Source organism: Cyprinodon variegatus, unplaced genomic scaffold (genome assembly GCF_000732505.1).
Source record: "Cyprinodon variegatus isolate N-32 unplaced genomic scaffold, C_variegatus-1.0 Scaffold296, whole genome shotgun sequence".
Lineage (NCBI taxonomy): Eukaryota > Metazoa > Chordata > Actinopteri > Cyprinodontiformes > Cyprinodontidae > Cyprinodon > Cyprinodon variegatus.
The window spans coordinates 885,331-896,705 of NW_015150749.1; the positions used below are offsets into that span (position 1 = coordinate 885,331).

General features: G+C 40.1%; 1 long non-coding RNA gene across 1 annotated transcript; it reads left to right on the plus strand.

Moving 5' to 3' along the window:
- The first annotated feature begins 8,131 nt into the window (after positions 1-8,131).
- On the plus strand, positions 8,132-10,370 carry LOC107090470. Its single transcript, XR_001481480.1, has 3 exons — positions 8,132-8,234; positions 8,598-8,703; positions 10,202-10,370. It is a non-coding gene; the product is annotated as an uncharacterized LOC107090470 (long non-coding RNA).
- The last annotated feature ends 1,005 nt before the right edge of the window (positions 10,371-11,375 follow it).

Consider the following 11,375-nt stretch of genomic DNA (forward strand, 5'->3'; position numbering starts at 1 on the left):
TTCTGCACATGTAACAGGGTAACTGCACTGTATTAAGGAGAGGATGACCGGGGCCATGTAGATTTTGGGGAACAATCTCCTTCCCTTGGAGCATTGAAGATGGGTCGTGGTGGGTCTTCCAACATGACATGACCCAAACCACACAGCCAGGATAACCAAGGAGTGACTCTGGAAGAAGCAGATCAAGGTTCTGGTGTGGCCTAGCCAGTCTCCAGACCTAAACCCAATAGGGAATTTTTTGAGGGAGCTCAAACGCCATGTTTCTCAGAAACAGCCCAGAAACCTGACTGATCTAGAGAAGATCTGTTTGGATGATTGGACCTGGTGAAAAACTACAGGAAATGTTTGACCTCTGGAATTGCAAACAAAGGCCACTGTAGCAAATATTAACACTGATTTTAACAGGTGTTCAAATACTTATTTGCAGCTGTCATACAAATTAATAGTTAAAAAAAAACATACATTGTGATTCCTGGATTTTTTTATTTTTTTTTTGATTAAGTCTCTCACAGTGGACATGATCCTACTGTACGATGACAATTTCAGACCCGTCCATGATTTCTAAGTAGGAGAACTTGCTAAATAGCAGGGTGTTCAAATACTTATTTTTCTCACTGTACCCCTACCATGATGGTCATGATTTTTAACAAATGTCCTGTTTCTCCTAAATATGAACACATTTTTTTTTCATAATCAGGATCAGATGATTGTTTCTACACCATAAAACAATGCAGGTCACTAACGCCAATCTCTGATATCCCAACCACTGCAGCATTTGTCTGCAGATGACAGGAGTTGTGCTGGAAATGTTAGATGTGCATTATAAAAGGTAATGGTGAAAGTATCGCTCTCTGTGGTGCTGCTGCTGAATCCTTCAGTCCCACTAACCATCATCAGTAGAACATCATTTAGCCCTGTAGTTCCAGTGAATCAGACTGAATTATGTTACATGGCAGCAGGTGTATTTTTAATAGGTGTATAATGCTGACATAATCAGGCATAAATCAAATCTTTCAAAAGACGTTTTAATCAAAACCTATATCCTGAAAGAGCAACTAAAAAATCTACTGTGCAAAACACCTTAATCCTGGGTTTAAAATCCACCAAACAAACTTTCTTCACCTTAAGTGAGCATTGGCCTTGATGCAGCTTCCTTCTTCTCTTTGCTTCAGTTAAAGGACAATGACAGTGAGTGGGGAGCAGTTTACGACCATTGGCTTTTTATCTTCCAGCAGCGATGAATCATGGGGCCACTCGGCTCCAGCAGTAACAGAGTCAGGCCTGTGCTGCAGATTTCCTCCTGTTGCCTAGCAATGACTGGTTTCTGGCCTGGCCTCAGAGCTCCGTGTCCAGTGGAAACAGTTTGCTGTGTAGAAGCAGCAAAGGGCTGCACATCCTCACATGAATGGGCGCGTGGGGGAGTCTGCACTGTGGCTGGCAGGGCCGTGCTCTGTGACTGTTGGTTCCCAGGATCAAATCATGTTGTGCAAATAGCTGCTCTCTTCCACTCAAGTGCATCTTTCTTTCTTGTGAACTGGAAATGTAAATCTACAAACAGTATTTGGTTACGAGCTGATTTCTTTTTTTACTTCCAGTCGTTTTTACAAGATGCTGCAGGCAGACCCCTCTCTGAATCCTCAAAACTGTTCTCAATCAGTATTTCTGAAGAATATTCAAACATCTCTCATGTTTGTTTGTGGACTTTGTCTTTAACTATCCAGTCCCTTACTATTTTTTTTCACCATGACACAGAAAGTGTGACAGCCGTGTTGTTGACACAAAGTAGAGAGGAAGGAATCCTTTTAGTAGCCCTTTACTGAGGCAGAATCTTTTCCCATTTCTTATACTGATTCAAATGAAAAATGGGCAAAATAATGCCCTTTGGTACAAACAAAATATTACTGACAAAAGAAGATAAGATAACTGTGACCCAATTTATGATAAATGCAGGTAAGTGACGGATATGTGAAATTATTTAATATTTGCAACATGTTCTAAATATATGCCAAACAATAGATAAAACTAGATGCATGTGATCCTGATAAATGTAGAGATAGCGGTAGCTCTACATCAAGAGCTACCACTGCTTTTAAATGCATCCTTGCATTTCAGCATTCAGCTTTGCAGAGACCTGTTTATAAGCTGTTCATGTATTTGGTTTTATTGTCCAAGAGCTCTCGATTTTAGGTAGATTGTGGGCATTAACGTCAGGGATCAGCGATTATTGTACCCTATCTGCTGAAAGGCTAAATTTTGGGACTTCTGTGCAAATAACCAACTCCAATTAGTGTCTTGGTATAGAATCCTTACTGTTGAATCAGTGAAAGGTGAAGGGATAGGAGCTAGAAGCATGAGAGAAGAGCCGAAAAGAAACAGGTTTCCATGTTTCATCCTCTTTAAACCCCCTGTGAAACAAGAAGACATTAAGAGATGTTCCATGACACTTTAATAAACCTGATAAATAACATATTTCTGTACTGATGATTATGCAATTGATCTATTCTTTTTTAGGATTGGTATTTATTTGTTTATCGCTTGTTGCAGGACTCTGAGAGAAGGAAAGAAAATTAAAGGTGGATTTTTTTTTAAATCTTCGATGTGAGATTATGGTGTTACCACAAAAGAATAATTTGAAGCATTTTTCTTTCATAAGCAGGTCCATTTTGCTCTCGAATAAACATGTTTTAGCACGAACATGATGAGATCTGCTCATTGGACAAACATGAGGCAGTATTAAACAAAGATGTGACATTCTCCTCCTCTGCATGTTGCTGCCCATGAGATAGAAAATGTCCCGCTTGACTGTTTTCTTCCATAAACTCAACTCATCATGTCCATGTTAGCCAATGTTTGGTCTATTTTTCATGAAATTGCATTTTAATTAAGATTTTTTTTTTTTTTACCGGGGTGTAAACATTCAGAGTTCACGCAGCGTTACAAACAAGATATTCTGCTCTGTAGCAGACACTGATGGATCTCCACAGGCAGTCCTTAAACGAACTTAATAACAGGAAGAGATGAATCATCTCATTCCTTCAGGTGATTAGCCATTTATCTACTTTACTCTTACTGCCACAGTTGCACCGTGCGTCCCCTTGATGAATGGATGTCCCCTTTTCTCAGCTCTCACTGCTCAAACGAAGCAGCTCTGTAACACTAACTCACCAGGACACAAACAACGCGGCATGAGCGATGGAAAAGCTCATGCCATGCCAGGAGCTGAGCTGTGGATGGCACAGAAAGTAGTTCAGGGAGGGGAAGAGTTTGTATTCTTCACTCAGTAACCCCCCATCTCTTTGTTCACAAATCCTACCCTGAAGCGCTGCAGCCCCTCTAATTGTGAGCAGATTTTCAAAGGACCGTAGCATCAGAAGTGGTTGTGTTTCACACTTCAACTTAATCCTGTTTGGGACGTTTGTTGTAGCACAGGAACGGGTAATGAAAGGGTTTAATCACCACAAACCTGCAGTCAGTGGAGGATGATAGAAACATTTAAAGCTCCTATCTTTCCTTATGGAAGCTACTGTTGATCATTAAAGTTGACCTCCTCATAAGCATGTCAGCAGGTTTAAGGTTCATCTTCCCCTGCTGCTAATCAGGCTAAGGGAAAACATTTAGAAAATTCAAGGTTTAAGTCGTTAAATAAAACTGTCAGTCACAAAAAAGAAAAACATTCACATTTGGTCTTAGTTGGGCTTTAACACCTCAGAAACCAGGAGTGTTGGTGGTTGTTTTTCACAACATCTTAAAAAAAAGTTTGTCACTTGTCCACAAAGATCACAGAAGACACAACTTTTGTCACACAAATGAGGAACATGATGCATGAACAAACTGTGTTCATGCATCATGCTGTGCTCATGCTGTGCTTGTTGAAGGAATCCAGTTTGTGAGCTGAAAATAAAAAAAAAAACATGTATTTTTACCACCAGATTCCTCTGACTGTTTAAGACCTGCAGCAGCCAGTGGCTGCATTTCCATTAACCATCCAATTGTGCAAACTGTAACTACGAAAAAAAATTAGCAAAATGGAAACGCTGCAATTTCTAAAAATGTCATGTTTTTTTTTTGACAAAAACTATTTTTACGCTTTGATGGGGTAGTTTTTTTGGTTGCATCGGATTTATTTGCAAAACTGCAATGGAAACACTTGTTTGCATCGCATTAAACACATGATCTGCAACTGGACATTACTGGCTTGCAAAAAGACAAAAAGGACCGGAAGTTGGAGGATGATGGACAGAATAGTTGGATTCATCGGGATTATTTTTAACACTCAGTTCAGTGACTACGACTGCTTGAGCCATGGTTGAAATGGACATATCGCACGTGTTTTACATCTGCTATGCCATGTTTTTTTTTTTTTTATTATTGCTTAAACAAACTTATTCACATGCTATTTAAATGTTAGTCCTTATGCAAAGGAAATGCCACACATTTGTATTGGAAACTCAACTAGTGCAGCTTCAGCTTCCTTAGAAAGCTCAATAAAAACGGAAAGAATTCAGACATGAGCAACACGGCTGGGTTAAAATAAAAAGCACCTTTTTCCTCATAATGATACAGATACATTATCCTAAAGTGGTTTGGGATCATATTTTGTGAAGGAATATCAAGCCAGTGGTTCAGTAGTTTTATTGGAGATGGAACTATGAAGTGAAAGGAAACCTGGCTCACAGAGAAGCAATGTTCTTGTGGCTCTTTTGCTTCATCCAGGAATGAAAACCTGCAGTTTATGGACTGCAGGGTGGATTCTATGAAGTGGGACAAATGTAATTCCTATTGTAAGGAAGCTGATGCTTGGACTTTCTAAAGGGACACTGATCCAAAACAGTTCCTAAGGACAGCAAGGCTTCCTCTCACAAGAAGTTATGAAACATACTAAACTTGCCATGATACTGAAGATCTACGATGGCTTCAGAATGAATCTGCAGAACAAAAACTCAAGAACATTCACCCATAAAGAATGAGACAGAGATCTCAGAAACTATGTTAGAAGCTGGTGTCTGCCTATGATACATGTTTATATAACAAAATGAGATCTTCATCTGCTTAAAGGGGGGGAATTATTTTGTGTCTGCAGTATTTAATAACCTCCTTTTTTGTTGAATTTGGAGACACAACCTAGAAATATCAGATAGATTATAAATATTCTTATTAATTTATCTAATGTACAATGCAGCTCGTTTGTTTAATTCGCAGTAAACCCAGTTTGTAATGAGGGTTGAATTGTTTTAAATGCAACTGTCTTTCCCGAAATGATGTTTGACCTTCCCCGCCTCAGCCTCGCAGCAGAGGAAGCCCTGCTTAAAATACCAAACATGTCGCTTGCTGAAGGTGGCAACATTTGTGTTAAATCACAGCTCCAGCACTAACACCTAATCATGTTCCATTGTGTCTCATAATAAGATGTATCCACAGTCGCTCTGGTCCAGAAATGTGGTTTTCGTTCCCTCCTTTTCTCTCTGTAAAGTAGGGTCAGTTAATGACAGCCATAGATCTGATATCAGCTGAAGCTCTGTAGCTGTCCTGATGGGATTCATGCCTGGCTGCAGTTTCTTTATCATCAACGCCCTGAAGATGAGAGGTAAAAATGCCCCAGTCATTCATCGCTGTCGCTCATCTGAAATTCAATGCATTTTCCACACGAATTACACTCAAGACCTGTCAATTAACCTCTCGGTGTGAATTATGGATGAGAATATTTCTGCTCTTATGATCTTTAACCGGAATATGCAGCAGTGGCTTTAATGTTTGTGTCAGTATAGACTAGAAACAACAAAAATCATGTCTGCAAAAAACAACTTTAAAGGCCCTGAACCACGACATCTACAGCTGTGAGGAAACACTAATCAGATCAAGGAAAAAATCTGAAAGACCTGAACTGTTTTGGAGAAATTTTATATATTTGAGATCCAGAACACAAGCAGCTGAAAGAAGCTTCCTCAGATGGGCTCAGCCTAACAGACAAGGTGAGGAGATAATCAGGACGAGGAGGTGTCTGGAGAGGTGGATTGAAAGATTATCCTTGGAGAACATCTCAATGTCTGGAGCTCTCTGAAAGGTTTCCACCTTTTCTGGCCTGTGAAGCGAGTGCTGGAAGGTGGGTTGTTTTACCTAAAAAATACATCAGAACTCATTTTCATGTTAATTAAAAGCAAATCCTAGTTTTTTTCTGACCCTCTGACCTTATATGAGCACCTAGATCATTGCACAGTTCTGCATGGATCTTGAACCGTTTAACTGTTGCTTTTTATTCCTTTTCAAATGTATTTTTATACAATGATTGAAATCAAACCTGTGAGAAAGCCAGTCCAGGTATGTTTGAGTATTCTGAACCAGTGTCCTCTGATTTTACTGATATACATAGAAACATTTCTAGTGTACCGCTTGACATTCTTTGTGACCTGTATAATGTTATGTCATCACAGAGAGCTGGGATTAGTTTATCCTATCCCCTCTAATGTGGGCTGAGTTTCAACTTTTCTTAAAGCTGAAGATGATGTTTAATGCAACTCTGTAAAAGCAATTAAGGAAATCTTTTATTGCCCCCTCAGTCAGACTGATAAATTCCAACACCCACTGACCGGTTTTAGTGCTAAAAGATTGTATTTAATGAGGTTGTTAAATGTATTATTTTTTTTTATGCGTGACTGCTGAATGAGCAGTAAACAGCTCGTCTGGGAAAATAAAGTCAAAGTGAACCGTAACAACAGCTATTTCCCTGGAGGCTTCAACCATCTGAATGGGTTTAAGAAGGTAGACCTTCATCTTCATTATTTTATTCCCTTACAGTGCACCAGGATCACCATCAGCAAAACACCCCCACAGCATTATGCTGGACAACCTTTACCTGGCTTCTTTACAAATGCTTCTTCTCAGTGTGAAAGAAACAACTGAATCTTTTTCTCATCCATCAATAAAACTTCAAATCTCCAGAAGTTTTTTTTTTTTTTTTTCAGTAAGAGCAGCTTTAGAGCAGAGTCTTCTTTCTTGGCCTACACAGATTCAGTTCATATTGACGTTTAACCATCTCCACTTTGAACAGGTACACCTAATGGCTTGCCGATTTAAGACAATTTAGAACCTTAGAACCAGTAAAGATCCCTCCGTCCATCTTTCCTTCCATCCTTTATCTGCAGCTTATCTATTAGGGTCAGGGGAGCGCTGGTGTCTCTCTCTGAAAACGCAGAGGTGACCCTGAACAGGTCGCCAGTCCATCACAGGACAACACAGAGACACACTGCCACACTCACAGACACACCTAAAAAATATTTAGATTAACTAATTAACCTAACAGTCATCTTTTAGATTTGGGAGAACGATGGAGTACCAAGAGAGAAAGCATGGAGGACATGCAACCTTCCAATGGGAAGTTCATGCTGCAGTGTGTTTTTTTTTGTGTGTGAAAATTAACAGAACAAAAACATGTTTAGCATCAGCCTCTGTGTAATAAGGACCAGAATATTTGCTTTTTATTTATTTTTGTTTATTGAAAAATGAAGACCAATAATTTACCAAGAATGTTTCCAGTTTTCACATTGAAACCCTTACCTTTTTTTTTTACTCTGTTGGGATCTTAGGTGACGGGTCAGTGGTTGACAGGCTGGATATTTTTGAACTTCTTTAAAATACAGATCTGAAAAAGTTTCCGAAAACACCAACTTTAATTTGACTAGGCTGCCCCATTTCCATTTGCATGACCAGCTTTCCTGTCTCTCTGTAGAGAAGCACTCCCATAGCCACTGCCGTGTGTCACTGTGTGACTGGAGGATTCAGTGTGTGAGAAACATTGATTTTAAAATACCAAAAATTCTAAACGTTGGTCTTATATGACCAGAGAATATTCTTCTTTTATTCATATCTTTACTAGGTAGCTTTTGGAAAAAAATCTCTTTTTTCGAGTGCTAATTCTCTAAGGACCTTCACAGAAAACCTGGTTTAATATCCATTTAGCAAGACAGTGATTAGTTCTTCAACCCTTGGGGCTTTGGCCCCTGTTTCACCTTTCTCTTCTGCGACCTTGTCCCTGCAGGTTTTAAATGTTTCACAGTCAAAATATGTTTGCATACCGTGGAGGGCTGTAGAGGAGCGCTCGGCTTCACGCCAGCCCGTGTGCGTGGGCGGTGAAAGTGCAGCGAAGAAGAGGATGCCAGCGCAGGGAGCTATAGGAAGGAGCCCTGCCCACTGACTGTCCGGCACCACCTGTCCAACTCAGCTGAACCGATGGGAACAAGGTGTGCAATAAGTCTGCAGCTTTACATTTATCTGCAGAGGAGGAGATGAGTAAGCAAATTCACCTCAAGTGATAATTATACACTGAATTTTCTGCTCCAGAGGGTGTGGGTGCTGCAGACATACATCCGTTATTTTCTTGATTCAATCAGAAATGGAACAAGAGTTCCAATGATTGAGGTGAACCAGTGTCAGATCAATGCGTTTGCCACGTTCCCCCTGTTTGATGTGTGTGTGGGTGTGTGTGTGTGTGTGTGTGTGTGTGTGTGTGTGTGTGTGTGTGTGTGTGTGTGTGTGTGTGTGTGTGTGTGTGTGTGTGTGTGTGTGTGTGGCTGGGGCTCTCATGTGCCTGCTGTGTTTGGCAGTGACACTCTGCAGCTCACTGCTCCTGAGTAAGAGACCAAGAGCTGCAGGCGGAGCTGGGGCGTGACAAAGCCTTCTGGACCAGACGCGTGACTCAACAGGACCAAGGTGCATAAATATACAATATCTTTTCTGTCCTGACCTCATAAATCCTTCCCAATGCAGATATGGTATTGTCTAAAAGTCTTAAAACAGGTTTAAACCTGTTTTTATAATATCCTGAAGTAGATTTAATCAATACTTCCACAGACCTGGAGGTGTTTAAGTCCTCTATTGGATTCTAGCCAGTTTTTAAACAATTATTTTTTTCCAATCTAGTTCTTTAACCACCTGACCTGTGGCAATATGTTATGCAGAGGATGCTGAGCAATAGGGGATGGTAGAAAAAACAAAAGCTGTCTGGTCTAAAATAGAGTTATAGCAGATAGACTGTACTTTATCTCAAAGTGCTGCTTTTTAGGAAACAAGTAAAAAAAATCTTGTCTGACACCAGACCAGAGCGATGCATCACCCTTAAACCTAAAATCCTGTTATCTGCCTGTCGAATTACGTTTTCTTTTGAATTTCTTTATGTCATAGTGGCAGGCAATGCATATAGAGTCAATTTAGTTGTAAAACAATCCTTTATTTGTGCCTCAGTGAGGGAAGCACTAGTTGTTTATCTCTCAGATTCAGGAGCCAGAATGATTCAAAGGTTGGAGTTAAGTGATTCAATAAACCAAAGAAGCTGAAGTGGTTTAACTTAGAGAATGAAGAAGCAGCAAAAGTCAAAGGATACAGATCACCATCAGCAGACCTCCAGAAAGCCCAGAGCATTGTGGAAGAAAAGAAACGTTCATAACAATAAAGCTAAATTGAATTTAAATAATTTGTTAAATACTTTGTTGTTTGTTTAAAAAAAATCACTGATTAATATTTAATTTCAATAAATATAAATCTATTTAAGTTGTGCCAAACTAAATTTACATCAAAGTGGGAGATAATTTAATCCCAGACTGGCTTATTCCATGCTTTAGAAGCAGATATAATGAGGAAGATACAAAAATCTGGAATTGGGGAAATGAAGGCAGAAAAAAAATACCTTGGATTTGTCTGGATGACATGAAGCAAAGAATTAGATGGAAAAGAAACTAATGATGAAAGCATGGAGGAACGACTTCTGCTCTTTAGCTGCAGGAACAGTTCATACAAAAATCATAATGAATGAGTGATCTGAGTAGTTCTTACTGAGCTGCTGAAGGTTGATGGGTCTGTAGAGAAAACCGAGGGAGCTGTGGTCTGATGTTCGGAGTGAGGCATTCTGTTTTCGAGATCTATCTGCCTGCTTCCTGCTGTCAGATAGGCTCTAGTTAAGCAATTTATTAATCCTACATATCTGGCAGTTGCTGTGTTTCCATTAAATATGAAATTGCCCAAATTGTAGGAATGAAATTAGATTTGTTTAAATGAAGACGCTGCAGTAGAATAAAAAAATAATTCATGTTTGTTTTGACAAAGAGTTTCATTCCATTTTATTTTCCTCAACTTTTCCGGGTTGCGGAGGCAGCAATCTAAGCAGAGATGCCCAGACTTCCTGATCCACACACGCCTCTTCAATCTGTTCCAGGGGGACCCCGAGGCGACACCAAGCCAACTCAGAGAGATGGTTCCTTCAGCGCGTCCTGGGCCTTCCACGAGGCCTCCTCCCAATAGGACATGCATGGAACACCTCCCGAGGGAGACGACCAGGAGGCATCCGGAACACATACCCAAGCCACATCAGCTGGCTCCTTTCGACGTGGAAGAGAAATGACTCTACTCTGAGCTCCTCCCAGGTAACAGAGCTCCTCACCGGCTCGCGAAGGGTGCACCCAGCCAGCCTGCGAAGGAAACTCATTTCAGCCGCTTGTATTCGGGACCTTGTCCTTTCGGTCATTACCCAGATCTCATGACCATAGGTGACAGTGGGAACGTAGATTGATCGCTAAATCAAGAGCTTTGCCCCCCAGACTCAGCTACCTCTTCACCACGACAGTCCTATACAGCGACCACATCACTGCAGATGCCGCACCAATCCCTCTATCGATCCCATGCTCCACCCGTCCTTCACTTGTGAACAAGACCCAGAGATTTAAACCAGGAGTCTGTTTAATCATAAAATAATTTATGATTAAATAAGTTATTTACACTTTTCTCACAACCGATCTGTCTTGACCCCCTAACACACACAGACACTTGGTTTTTCTTTGTCTACTGCTCAGTTTGAAAATAGTCTGCAGCAGATTTTTTCTGTTTTCCTTCACACTCACCCGTTGGGTCAAAAAATATCTGTCCTGCAATCTCAATCAACAAGAAACTTCTAGTCTGTCCACCTTAAACGTCCATCATGCTACAGGATGACCTATAATGACTCGGTGTCCTGCAGGCATTGCTTTAGAGTTATGGGTTTTTTGGTGAGGTTAAAGCAAGAGAAATGTCCATGCTTGCATATTTTACTGCATCATTACTCTAATCTGCAAGATCTTAAGAGAAACAACTGAGCTAGGAAAGAAATCTTCAAGGAGTTTTTAAGGTAAATAAAAAAAAATCACAAATCAACAATTGTGTGTAAAATATTTTCTGTATCTGGCTCAGTCTTATGCAAAGATCCAGCAGGAAAGTCTTTAACAGAAAGTAAAGACATAAATAAGACAGAATTGAGAACAAGTTTAGCAGTTGTAGTCCCTCATGTCAGAAGGCAAAATAGGAATCTCCTGAATTTGGAGCAGCTATGACATTTTTATTCGAATGTTGAAATAATG